This window comes from Anoplopoma fimbria, chromosome 24 (genome assembly GCF_027596085.1).
Source record: "Anoplopoma fimbria isolate UVic2021 breed Golden Eagle Sablefish chromosome 24, Afim_UVic_2022, whole genome shotgun sequence".
In the NCBI taxonomy this organism is placed as follows: domain Eukaryota; kingdom Metazoa; phylum Chordata; class Actinopteri; order Perciformes; family Anoplopomatidae; genus Anoplopoma; species Anoplopoma fimbria.
Genome location: NC_072472.1, coordinates 8,809,441 through 8,823,285, shown reverse-complemented (window position 1 = coordinate 8,823,285; position 13,845 = coordinate 8,809,441). Strand labels below are relative to the sequence as shown.

The window sequence follows — 13,845 nt, the reverse complement described above, 5'->3', positions numbered from 1 at the left end:
GAGATGTATAGCCTTAAGAATGTAGTCTTCAGGGCACCCTGTTTTTTTCACCAGGTAGAGCGTGTACCATTAGTGCTGAGTCTGGCCCGGAGCCCATTGCTGCATGTTATCCTCTCTCTCTCCCCTGTCTCCCCCGTCTCCCCTGTCTGTCTCTCTTACTATCAAATAAAGCAGAAATGCCAACAAATAATCTTAAAAAAAAAAAAAAAAAAAAAAAAAAGAATGTGGTCTTCATAAGGGTCCTCTAAACTCTCAACTGCATGTGTGTTGGTATGCGTGTGTGGATGTGTGCACATGTGTCAGGGGCAGTAAAATAGAGACTTTCCTCATTGTATGCTGAGTATATTTGGTTGACGTATGTGCATATATGATGTGTTTGTTTCTGTGGGATTGTGGGCTCTTGTGTGACTATGCTGTGCAGACAGATACAGCTGCAGAGAGTTTTAGCATTCAGCACCACTGCCTTGTTCACACTCTCAAATATTTGCACGAGCAAGCCTGTGTCAGCCTGCGATCGTCTCTGTGTGTGTTTATCCAACAATGTGTGCTCACCCGCTTGTAGCAATCTGCACAACCATTCAAATATTGAGGTCACTTGTCCTCGTGGCCTGCAGCGGCTGCCCAAGAGGCAAATGGAACCTGACGTCGCTAAGTAGTCCTCCTCACACTTTGTGCAGGTGGCGTTGCAATCAGCTGTCCTGCTCTTTAAATGGGGCTGACTGTTGCAGCACTTAAAAACAAACAGGGGAACAGAATTCCAATTGCTTTTTGTACTGAGATATGGTAAGGGATAACAACCCTGTTTTGTTTCATTATCATCCTGTTCTTTTTTTTTTTCTCATTTGAACGTCTGCAGAAAAAGGTGAAAGGTTTTTAATATGAATCACTCGTATCGTTGAAACCGTACTGTAATAAAACACTTTTAGCAAGAGAAGCAAAAGTACAAATCTTATGTCCTTAACTGCCAGGTCATAAGCAATTAATTTGTGTCAGACAGGAGGCAATGACACTTTGAGTGACCTGCCACGGACTTCAGAGGAAGCTCACTGTACACCTTACACCACAGTGAGGCTCAACATTGATTGATTGTGGAACAGTGGATGTCATGCCCAGTTTCTTTTTCCAGATGGAGCGGTTTTCACTCTGTAGCCAAGTCACATATTTGGTTGTTTTTCAAAAGGTTGCCAATTGAGACTTGTGTCACAGCAAAACAAATAGACCAAAAGCTGCCATATATTGTTAAAATTAGAGTCTCCCCTCTCTTCAGTCCCTTTTGTTGCTCATACAAACTGCAGCTTGAAGCGGTCAAGGAAATCCCTGGTGTGCCACAAACCAATTCACTCGCTAGTAAGAAAACCAGCTGGCATGAAGGAGCTTGGTTTTTCATTTAAGTTTATATTTGCTTTTAGTTGGAGGATCACCTTAGATTGAAAATGCTGTAGATATTTTCCTCACACTCTCTCTTTAAGAATTGGAAATGGTGAAATAGCTGTAACTTAGGCTTCCCCTATTCAGGAAACACTGCCGGTTTGTTTACTCACCTGGAGAGGTAATTGTTTGGTTTGGCTCCAATTAACAATGCTAACCATGCGTTGGCTTTCTTGAATTTTGGTTTGTGGGGAAGAAGATTGGAGTGTAGTGTATAAGGTTATATAAGAGGCACAGTGATTGAATACAAATCCACACTCATTGAAATCAGTTTGGGCAAAAGAGAGGTTTTGGTTTTCCAATACTGACTGCTTCATTTAGTTTAATATATGCAGCTTTACTTCATAAATCACAGAATACAACCAAGATTTGTCTTCACCTTTTGTTATGACAAGGTTCCCACAATTTCAGGTCATTGCGTTAAAAGCAGTCTGGTGCAGAAAATAGTAAACCCACAGTTGTATGGGGATGCACAAAATTCAGGGAGTTTTTGTCAAAGTAGTGGCAGTAAGATGTTCTGCAGCTCATTTTCACAGCACTATGCCTCACAATACATCATGATCAGCGGAGACAGTGACGTGACACAGTAAGGCTGAGGTGTAAAGCTATAGCAATAGCTCGCTTCTTCATTCACAGCTGACCAAAAAACATAAAGATATTTGTATAGATACACAGCCATATATGATGCGTAACAAATTGTTGGTCCAGAGGGCTTTTTCATTTCAATTTCAATCTGTAAGAATTGCTGATGTGAAGAATTACATGCCTACAGCCATTGCTGTAGCTGCTGTGAGCAGCTGGTCTCTGCTAAGGAAGCAGACACATACAATAAGCACGCAAAAATATGTGCACATATCGACACAAATACACTCGCACACACCATGACAATAGTATTGAATTTGGGCCCCACACTCTCATATCTATTACAGCATTTCCTGCTCAAGGGCTCTCACTGCCTTTCAACTCAAAGCCGCACAACTCAACCCAGGCAGCACAGTTCAAGGACATGACTAATACTCACTCACTCATTCTGGAGCTCTAGCCAAGAGTAACAATAACTATCCACAGTGATGTGCACAGCTCATAGACATTGTGTCAGAATTTATATACAGTAAAGTGCTGTAGCGCTATATCACTTGGGGACAGGTCTCAAGAAGGTCTCAACATGCATAGACAGATAGACATACAAGCATCTCCAATTTACTCAACATTGGATTGTGAAAAGAAACTTGAATAGTAGAGGAAACACACAAACACACAGGGAGATAACATTTTTCCAATAATGGTCTTATAATTGAATGCTACAGTATTAAAAACAAAGTTCCAGTCCAATCAGAAATCCAAATATTCTCAAGGGGAGTTATTATTATTAGAAGGGTCACATTTGAAAAGAAGATCACTTAATAGTTGACCGCATACCTCTGAGATAGTGAAGAAATAACTTGAGCTGATGTATTGCCCATGAGAAAACCACACGTAATAGTGAATGTCCTGAGCACAATTTGTTACCTTTGTTGGCAATGTGTGCTGTAGTGGTTCAAACATGTCCTTCGTTGGGTCTTGGTTACTAGACCCTAAACAGACAGACCCCACAGCAACGCTGGTATCGGTAAGATGCAGTCACAAATCTTAACAAATGTGCATTTGACATCAAAATTAAGGTCAAATTAAAAGGTGGGTGTGGTTCGAGCAAGGGCGCCTGGAGTATGGTGGTAGGAAATCGGGAAATGGCAATTGACCCCCCACCACTGGCCCATTTGGCATCATGTCCAGTTTGATCCTATTGAAAGAGGGTCTCTGGTATGTACTAAAGAACAAACGTTCTGTTTTTAATCTTAAATTTGTATGAACTTTAGCCCTGTACACGGAGCACAGGGCATTATGACTTGGGATTACACACTTCAGAATTGTTGTATTAAAGAAAAGCCAAGGGTGGAACAGAAACAGTGGAGTAATGATGTGGATGACAGCACTGCAAAGCTCAATAACAGTAGTTGCTTTAGCAAGGTTTTTAGCCTCAGCAGTTCTGTTGTCAGGTCCCTCTTGTGATGTATAGGTATATGGTTCATAGTGTATGCACCACTGTACACAGTCCATTGCAATGTTTTGCTCCTTTAGCCAACATATTGCAGTTTGCCACCATGGCTCTCTACAATGATTTCAAGAGACAGCTTTATTGCTACTAAATCAGTATGAGGAAGCAATTCACCGGAATCAGAGAGTGCAACCTTGAATGTTCCCCAATACAAACGGGGGAATGTAAGGCAATTGAATTCCTCAACTCAATTCTCTTCAATGTCCAAAAGGATTCCATAGAGGTCTACAAGCTGCTGGAGTATGGTAAATGTTCACCTATTACATTTCATATAACCTCACAACCGTATCGGTGCATGTGAATGCCGTTGGTTCAATAGGTACCTTGGGGGCCCCCCCCAAACTACTTTTCTCTCAAGCAAAGACGCACAAACTCACACTAATACTCTCTTCATACCTTCCTACCTTTCAAGGATAATTAAATCTTAAACCATGCACATCACTGAACAAAGCTTTTATTGCAACAGATATCACATTGCTGGCATTAATTGTTCTAGCCAGTCATGTTGCAAAAAACCCAGTAGCCAGAGTGAGAGGAGAGAAAAGAGAGCGGGAGAGAAAAGATTGGGACATTTCTCTTTAGGATTCCCAAACGGCAAGTTGAAACGTCATGGTGAGAGAAAATCCACAATATTGAAATCAAATTCAGAGATTTTGAATCATATGTATCCTAAAACACATTTAAGCATGTTTTAACATTACAATTACCCCAGCCTCAGAAATTACCACAACATTTGAATATCGTTTCATCGCAAAGGCCCTAATAAAGCTAATGGAAATTCTGTCAAAACCTAAAAGCTTCAATTGACATAATATAACACAAAGTTGTGTTTACGCAGATCAGGTGACTTAGTCAGTGTGCATTAGCCTATTATTGCACTTACAGAGCGTGATCTATATGAACGTTGTGCTCTACTAAACATTTTAATCATAAACACATTTGTTGCCACAAAGCATGGTAAAAGAGATGCAGTCTGTGTTTTAAGGTGGGTAAGGTGGGTGGCCAGCATTGCAGCAGACGGTGAAGTACCGAGGACAATCTGCACAAATTTACAGTTGTGCAGGGAGCGGGGTTCTCTACTTGCGTATTTTAGGGAACTGAGCATTAAAGCTCCCAAAAAATATAGCTTAAATGTGATGAAAACAGTTCTAGCTAGCTATATGTATTTACAAGCTGTTAGTGTATTAAAGTCAATCGTTTATTACCGGCCAACTTAGAGGTCTATGGTATAACTTGCCAAACCCCTGTAAGGTATGCACAGTATATTTACAAATCAAAATTGTGTGTTTTAGCTACGGTGCACGAAATACAAATGTAATTGTATCTTCTTTTTAAATTTGTTTGCAATGAACAGCATCCATTGTAGTTAACTGCCATGTACACCACATGCAAGTTTCTATCTATCTCCATATATGTCTGAAGGTTTATCTTTTATGTACTTTGCTTGCTAATGGGAAACATATCTCTGCTTGAGTAGAGTCTGTGTTGTAGACATAGCACACTGATTAAAGCAACCTGTGTATACTCTCTCCGAATGAGGAGTCTGAAAGAGGTTTTTCAACATAAAAAGCCTAATTAACTTTTCTGCCCAAACAAACAAAGTAAAATAGATAATAACATGTATGCTGCCACAAACGCCTTCTGAAGATTTATCAGACACTGCCTACGCAGCAGTTTGACGCCCCATTTATGTGTGCTTGTTTTGATTGTCATCTGAATGCCAAAACCCAGTTTGTTCGAATACAAAACAGCATTTAATGTGTTTATTGCTTGTGAGCTTGAGTTGAGTCAATTTCTGGAGAGACAAAAAGAGAGGGATCAAGCCGGTGACTGACGATGAATATGATGTGAGCAGTAACGTTATAGCTTTATACATATATATATGTAACCGTTTGATATTAAATATATATATATATATATATATATATATATATATATTTAATATCAAACGATTTTGAAAATGTTAACACTGGCAAAATCCTATTGTTAGTGACATTTGGCTTGCTCACACTTTGAAGTTGAAAGCCACTTCATTCCAATTAATAATTTTCAACCTGCAACAATTTCTTGGCATTCCTTGTATTCATTACGTTTCCTTTGCACTAAACACAAATATGTAGAATTTTTATTCCATGCTATCAATGTTCTGCAGTAGTGCAGTAGCATACTGAGTAGCAACCTGATACCTGAGATTTATAAAATCTTTGGTTCAACAAAATGCAAAACCCCCATCCATGGCTACCACAACAAAGTAAAATACACCATCATCAGCATTACCTGAGCCTTGGATAGTGACCCATCAAGGATGTACCGCAATTAGTATGGGGAGAAGACACAAAGCTCTAAGATATAACATTTAACAAATTAACACTTTGCGGTTTTCCCTGTTGCTTGGACATTACTGACCGCTACATCATCACCTGCTTGCTGTTAGCTCAGCATAGCTTAATGCATCGCTAGCTCTAGGCTAGGACTGACATTCAGAAATGCCCTGAACACCCTGTAATAATCTAATGACGACAGCGAATACAGCTGAGAGGCAGGTTTTTTCCTGTTTTGTATTGATCTGGATAATTCTGGAACATATTAAAGGTATTTGTTTATCCTGAGCCTTCGGGATTCCTTTGGTTTCCTAAGTTCATTTAAAACATAATCACAATTACATCATTTTTAAAACAACATAAATTAAGTTTCTGTTGATGTATTCTTTTCTTTTTTTTCCGCTTTTTGCAATTTCTATACAATGTCACCGAGTTATTCAGGGGCCTGCCTGTATGCCCCACGTGCTCTTGTGCAGTTGAGTGATTCAGAGAATGTGTGATGTTATCAAATCACTTTGCAACAAGTAATGCATTTAAATCAATCCTCAACTATTTGCAGGCTTGTGCATTATTCATAGGAGCTACAATTTGCAGTCTATTTTGAAACTGATTCTAGGTTTTGCAGCAGATGTGTAAATAGCTTTGCTATTTAATTGCATCTGTTTGTGTGGATGTGTGTGTAGATGGATGCTCTTGTTTGCAGTTCTGCAAAAACCTCACGTCATGGAGAAAAACCATTGTGCGATATTACTGTATGGTAACAATTTGCAATCAAAGTGACTTAGGGAGTTGAGTATCGCAGCAGTTCTACTGAGAACTGCATAATGAAATGAAGATTGTGTTCTGAATGAGAACTCAACAATCTTCCCAGAGTTGTTGGCACACTTGTGAACAACACATTGGTAATACTTACTTATTGATGCACTTTGGTTTATAGGAGAGTTAGTGTTGTCTTAAAGATTGTGTTGCAATGTCCTTCTGAGAACAAGAATCCTCAGGGCTCATAGTGAACAAAGCAGAGACAAGATGACCAGAATGAACAGTTTTATATATCAGGGCCGAAGAAGTTAAGATTTTAAGATTGTAATCATACCTATCATTGTAAATCCATAGTGAAATAATTTGTTGTCTTAGAAAAGCTACTAATGAAAAATAAAAAAATAAAATAAATGATGCCTTTACTAGCTAACGATCAAATTTTGTGTCAACAAGATCATGGAATACACTTTAAATATGATCACAGAAATTGAGAATCTTACTAATAAGGTTAACGATGAGCTGTGGCCTTTTCCCCAATTGTGTTCTTTGTTGAATTAAAGTTTTGATACTACAAAGAGACTTTCAAGTGAAGCAAATATCATTATCAGGTGTGAAGTGACATTGGATTAAAAACTTGTGTCCCACTCCTTAATAGTAAAGGTCGTGTTTTTTATTTATGATGTTAAGAGAAAAAAAATCCAAATTTGGAAACCAAATCCAAAGTTTGAATGTTCCTTGTGGTAAAACTACAACAAGTAGCCAATTCACTCAAGAAGGTAACGACCAAACCGAGATACACATCATATTTCAGCTAGATGACGATGGTGACGAGGAGGATTTTTGTGATTATTATTATTGGATGATGAAGCTTTCCATAATGTATCAGGGAGTCAAAATAGCCAGAGTAGCCAAAATGTTGTGCTCTCACCTCCGACTGACATAATGACTGTCCGTCTCGTGTGTTTTACACAAGAGGGATGCTGGTGCAAACGTTCAAAATAGCAAGAAAAAATTAAACTTATTACTTCATAGTACTTATGTACTATGAAGCCTGAGATGCACAAATGTACAGTTGAGATAATAATTCCATTAATATGTGCCTATGTTACTAAAATAGGAAGCAACATAAATAAAAAATGTTTTCTACTTTTCAGGATCAGTTAAGTGGGACTTGTCAGGAACAACTTTATGTTACTCTGATGTTTTTCCAGTTTTCCAAAATGTTACACTTTGGGTTTATTGTTTTACTTTTTAGTGCTTATTGGAGTGGTATAATCCATCATGTGTGTAGAGGAAGTGGGCCATTTTAACTAACTTTAACTAACGGAGCAAGTTTTACGGTTGACTTTAACCTCAATGCAGCAGCCTCAAGTCACTGCTGTTGTGCTCTTGAGTAGGTGACATAAATAGCTCATGCACAAGCACATTAAGGTACAGATTGTGGTATACCGTGTGTGCCGTACCTTTGTGGGCTAGGGGCCTGGATGTCAACGCAGTCTTGCTTGTTCTCCCTAGAGCCACTGAAAGCTTTGTTTTGAATCTGAAATGGAGGCCAACAATTCATGCGCAGAGATTGGGCACCAAGGAGTTCTTCCATATGACTTCAGTCATGCCTTGCCAAATTTGCATTACTCCAGCACAACCTAGTCTGTGACACTAGCACGCCCTAAGAAAGGTTATTTATCTTCCTCACTTTGAGCAAGTCATCCATTACAGTAATTGCAAGGTTGGTTGTTCATTCCCTTCTGCCAAGTGGTATCTAGTAATTATTTCATTGACACAAAAAGATTAAACATTTGGGTCTAAACAAAACACACATTTTTTTTAATTTCCAATAAACCCATTGGTAAAAGAAAATAGAAATACTTCCCATTTCCACTCGCAGTCTGCGAGAGGTCAACCAGAAAACTTTAAAAGTTTTTCTTAAATGGTCTTCAGTATACAATGTGTTGCTGGTGTAAAATGGATGAACAGATATATGTGGGTTGAAGGCGCAGTAGGTTTTGTATCTCATTTGCACTTTGGAACAATTTCTCAATCTCAAAATAATTTTGTTTCTCCATTATCTCAGACAAATGTGAGTTCAAGACTTGGTTCTCTTTTCATGTTATTTCAAGAACATTTCATAAGGGTTCATCAAGCATGCGATAACGCTGTTTCACCCTGTCTGCAAGGACTACAGTGTCATCCATCAACATTACAACATGGAGCCATTTCAGGCATTTATTGCCTGTACATCGTTGTTTAATCTTTCTGATAAGCATGACAACAAACATCACAAACAAGAAGCAGCATGTGGAGGATCCTTGCCTTACTTCCATGGAGGTTGTTATTGTTGAGGCCTTACACCAAACCATCAGTCTATTGTTCAGCACATGAACATACAGCTTTGCTGCATGTTGGTTACACTTATTCCCCAGTAATTATCACAATCAAGGTAGTTGCCTTGAAAAACATGATCAATCTAGCAGGGGGCTCAGATCATAAAGATTCAGATTCAAAATGTACATTAAATTATTAACCACTTACCTGGCAGAAATTAAAACACACCTGCGCTGACCCAGAAATGGCCCAATATGTCTCCTGGCTTTAGCTGGGAGGCAATCACAAATTGAACTTCTCCTATTGTGTTTGGGTTGTTCAGCAGTCCCATGTCCCCATTTTATCCTTCTATATCAAGTGGATTTTCTCCATCAACAGCAAGGGCTTTTACAGCCTCTCCATGTGTTCTTGGAAATCATATTCAGAGGGCATCTCTTGCAGAAGAGTTTAGGAAACCTCCTCTTTTCTATTTATAGCCTGCCACAACATTTTAGCATCACCGTAATTCAATATACACCAACGGGGTGAAAGTGCTTCCCGGGTCAAGGCAGATTACATTCTAAGGGCTGGTTCAACTGTACAAAGATTCCACAAACCACATAGCCATATCATCCAGGGTCTGGTTAAAGCCGATGATTGGGTACAGCAAATTGGTCTGCATAGATATTCATGGAGGGCACTGGTTTCCTTCAACATTGGTTGTGCGAGTCAGTCATAATGGAATGCATACACAAATTCTGAGCATGCTGCAATCAAATCTTTGCATTAAACATTTCTTAAAGGAACACTAGTTTTATAGACAGTGGGGCGGGATCAGTTGGCATGTCAGTTTTTTGGTTCACCTCAAAACGTTTACACAATTAATGTAACAAGCTGTGATCAGACAGTAATCCATTTTGGAAATCCTTTATTTTCTACTGCAGTAGGTTAGAGATCTGAGGAAGGAGTGAGACGCTCTCTGCATGTTGTTCACAATAAATAGATTATTGTCTTCACGAACATGAATAATATTATTTTCGTTGGTGTTTATTGTTTCATCAACAGGCCAGTATTATGGTTTATTGTGACCTTCAAGCAGCGCTTTCACCTTATCTCCAAACCAAGTGTTCACATAACCAACCACCACATAGCTGCTGGTGGTGCCACGGTTCTGGTATGACTTATTAGCCCCACAAGGGACATACTATTTTTTACGACAGCCTTGCCTGCAGTGTTTTGTGTTTGCCCTTCATGTTGGCTCCACTGTCCATTGTTCCACAATGATTGCCTACTGAAGGGAATGTTCAGCTCTTCCAGCCTTCTCAAAATATGATCACACTACCAAAAAGTGCTCCTTGATCACTTGCGTTTCTTCCAGGTTGACTGTTCTGATCACAACAAACATTTGCTCCAAGTGACTGACATCTGGGGTACAATCCAAATTATGCTTGCAATCCTATTTATGTAAGCTAGTAAACAAATGCAGTAACCAAGCATGTTTTTATGATCAGTCAAGATCTAATTGTTACAATTAATTATTATTTCTAGCCATCTTGACCGCATATGGCTATGCTCTGTTTAATTCATCAAAAAACACAACTTGTTATGCTACAAGAAAAAAACAATGTCAGATCATTGAATCAGATTCAACAAAAAAATCACATACATGTCTTTATCCTGTGTTCCTTTTTTTTAAAGAGCCATGATGATTTGTTGAAGGCGTTGCCTAGCCGCACACATAAGGTAAGCTTGCACCAGCAGACTCAAAAAGAGATGCTGCTAACTTAAATAATTACAACAACAAAGAGTTGAACCAAAGATGCCACTGTTCTACCATGACTAGACCAAACGGCGAGTTAGCAACACAAGTGTGAATTGTGGTCAACACAAAGTTACAAACTATTATTATTTATATTACTTTCTGATCTTGTATCAAATGTTTTCTTCCATTATTAATTAAAATGATATGAGTGATTGCTTTTCACATTCCTATAACCAGCCAATCAGTTTGTTCTGCCTGGATGACATAGACTGAGAGGTCCAAGGGATCACCAAGCTCCGAGCCATCAAGTCAGCTTCTTTGTTTGTCATATCCATAACCATTACAGTGGAGCAGTCGTTGGCAGTGGCATTGTTGTTCTCAGGATCCCTCCAACAATGCTATTAGAAACTCTATAAAAAGAAAAGCATGCAAGTAAAAATGAAAATCCAAGTCATAAGACACAAATAATATCAGCTCACCTGCATGATGGAGCCTTGCCTGAGCTACAGAAGACCACGCACCCATCCTGTTGTCACCCTTCACTGCATGTGACCGTATACTGTGAATACTGTAGAGAGAACTTTTTCCTTTCAAATTAAGAGTCCCTAAAGTTCCTGAGACCTAGAAGAGCAACCTTTTGTTGTCTGGGAATGTATCTACCTTAGGATGTGCTGTCAGTTACAATATGACAGTGTCAAGCTTGATGCTGCTGCCTCAGCGTTGTCACTATGATGGATCTGTGGTCACTGGAGACAGAAATCCCAATACAAAGGCAGAATAACTCATATAGATACTCCCCATCCACCCAACATTGAGTTACACCATGAGCAGGAATAAAGTGAACAGTTGATAAACCTTCATTGAGTTACAAAATGTATTTACCACAGTGATGTGTAGCTTAAATGTCAACCAGATGAGATAATAATTAAGAAACCTTCCCTCTGTGGACTATAAAGTAACTGCTACCTGCAGTTAATGAAGTGCTATTTTTATTTATTTTTTGACAAATTAAGTTTATCTATTTTCATTTTAAGTCATATGCAGTGTATTTCCAATGCCATTTTTTTTTTTTGGGAGCCAAAATGAAACAATGTCATGATTGTAACAATTTCCAAATTAACAACAATGTTTATAATTCTACATGTGTTCATCTCTTTCTTTATTTATACACTTTATATGGGAGAAGAGTTGCTCTTGTTTAAGGGGCTAAAAGTAGATTAGGAGTGGGGTGGGTGCTGGTATGTGGTATAAATATCAGTGCATGTGACTTGTACAGTATGGGTCACAATCTGTTTGTCTGTTTGTCTGTGCTTTGTCAGTCAGTTCATTCTCGTGTATACATCATTGCATAGAGATGACAACCAGTTTCAGTCCTCAGAAATCCCTTCATAACCCTCAAAGATAATGGGAGGGTTGGGGTGAAAATTTACTGCAGAAATAAGGAAGCAAATCTACTTGTGAGCATAGCAACCTCAGCCAGAGCCATTGCTAAGTGGTGCATACAATCGAGCATAAAGTAACAGTTAGTGGAAGGCTGTTTCTTGTTTCAGCGCGACAATACCCCCAAGCACAAAGCAAGGTTCATAATGAAATGCTTTTCACAGTCTGATGTGAAAGGACATGACTAGCCTGGGAGCAGATGCCTGCAACCACAATCGGAAACCCTTTGGGGAAAGCCTTCCAGCGAGGAGCCAGAGCTGTTGTGGCAGCATTTTAATGTAATGTCCAGGGTTTAGGAACGAGATGTCCAACAATCAATTAAGGGCGTAACATTTTGTTGACAACATATTTCTGCTGAGTGTAGACAGTATTTATTTGAGGGAATCATTTGCTGCATTATTTGACTTTATGTTCTCTTCTTCCTCCTTCTCTGAATCTAGAGGTGAGCTGCTCTCCAACTCCAGCTTCATCCTCTCTTCTTGATCCTTCACTCCAAATCTAATTGTGTTCCATAGCAACTGTTTGTCACCTTTGACCTCCTCTTATGATTTCTTTTTTTTTTTTTTTTTTGTCAATGTCTTTGTGACCACTTGCTTAGAGGCAACTTTGCTCTGTTTGGGAATGTCTTATTACCCCAGGATGCTTCCCAATCATATAAGCTATGGCGAGTGTTGAGTTTTTTGCCTGATCAGAAGTGTAAATGTTTTAATTTTCTTTTATTTTTGTCCTTCCAACTCCATTGAAGAGCGGCTCAGTCACTTCCCATAACTTTGTCTAATCCATAGAGTCCCAAAGGGAGTTCTATGTCTGTCAGACGGTCTAGTGAGGATACTACCCTATCATCATAGCAATAACTAAATGAACAGCAGAATATAGGGCAGGCAGATTTTCTCTCGAAATATAATGACTTTATTCTCATTAAATAACAACTTTATTCTGTAAATCTAAAAGTACACAGTTATGTGAGATATGTTTTGAATGTGATAAGACATCTTGCTGAAACATAAGCGCTCTTAAACTCCAAAAGTTTAAACATTTAATGAATTATTAATCACTTGAATTGGTGCCATATGCACATTTATAGAGGTTATTTATCTAAAGAGGAGGGAAGATTAAATCATGCCTACATCAGTGTTGACTCTGCAGGGATAACATTAAATGAGAACATTTTTACAGTCATTTAGCAGACGCTTTTATCCAAAGCGACTTACAATCAGTAGTATATTACATATCATTCACCCATTCACACACTGATGACAGGCTACCATGCAAGGTGCCACCATCAGACTCTAACTAACATTCATGCAACATCCAGTCCACACCGATGGCAAGCCTTCGGGAGCAACTTGGGGTTAAGTGTCTTGCCCAAGGACACATCGACTGCCGAAGCCGGGTATCGAACCACCGATCCTCTGATTGGAGAACTACCTTGCTCTCCACTACGCCACAGCCGCCCGTTAGTGTACAGAAGAATAAATATTTGAAAGCAATAAAGAATGTCTTGCACATATCCCATTATATTTCTATATTCTGAATTTACACTTGGCATCTGAATTTTGAGTTTTCCTTTGCATAAATAAAGACATTTTCACCATGAATTGGAACATGGAGTGTTAAATGCTCAAATTTAACTGGGGGGGGATGACCTGTAGGCCCCTCCCATTATATGTGCCCCGCCCCCTCTGTTGAACATAACCTTAGCCTTCGCTTCGGACTAGCATGTTTTGGTTCATCCCATG

At 39.0% G+C, this 13,845-nt stretch overlaps 1 long non-coding RNA gene across 1 annotated transcript in view; it reads left to right on the top strand.

The window, feature by feature from the left end:
* LOC129113060 (uncharacterized) overlaps window positions 1-10,968 on the top strand; it is a 31,613-nt gene extending 20,645 nt beyond the window's left edge. The window contains exons 2-3 of the long non-coding RNA XR_008532387.1: window positions 10,603-10,647; window positions 10,904-10,968. This is a non-coding gene — a long non-coding RNA (uncharacterized LOC129113060). The remainder of the gene's footprint in view (window positions 1-10,602; window positions 10,648-10,903) is intronic.
* The last annotated feature ends 2,877 nt before the right edge of the window (window positions 10,969-13,845 follow it).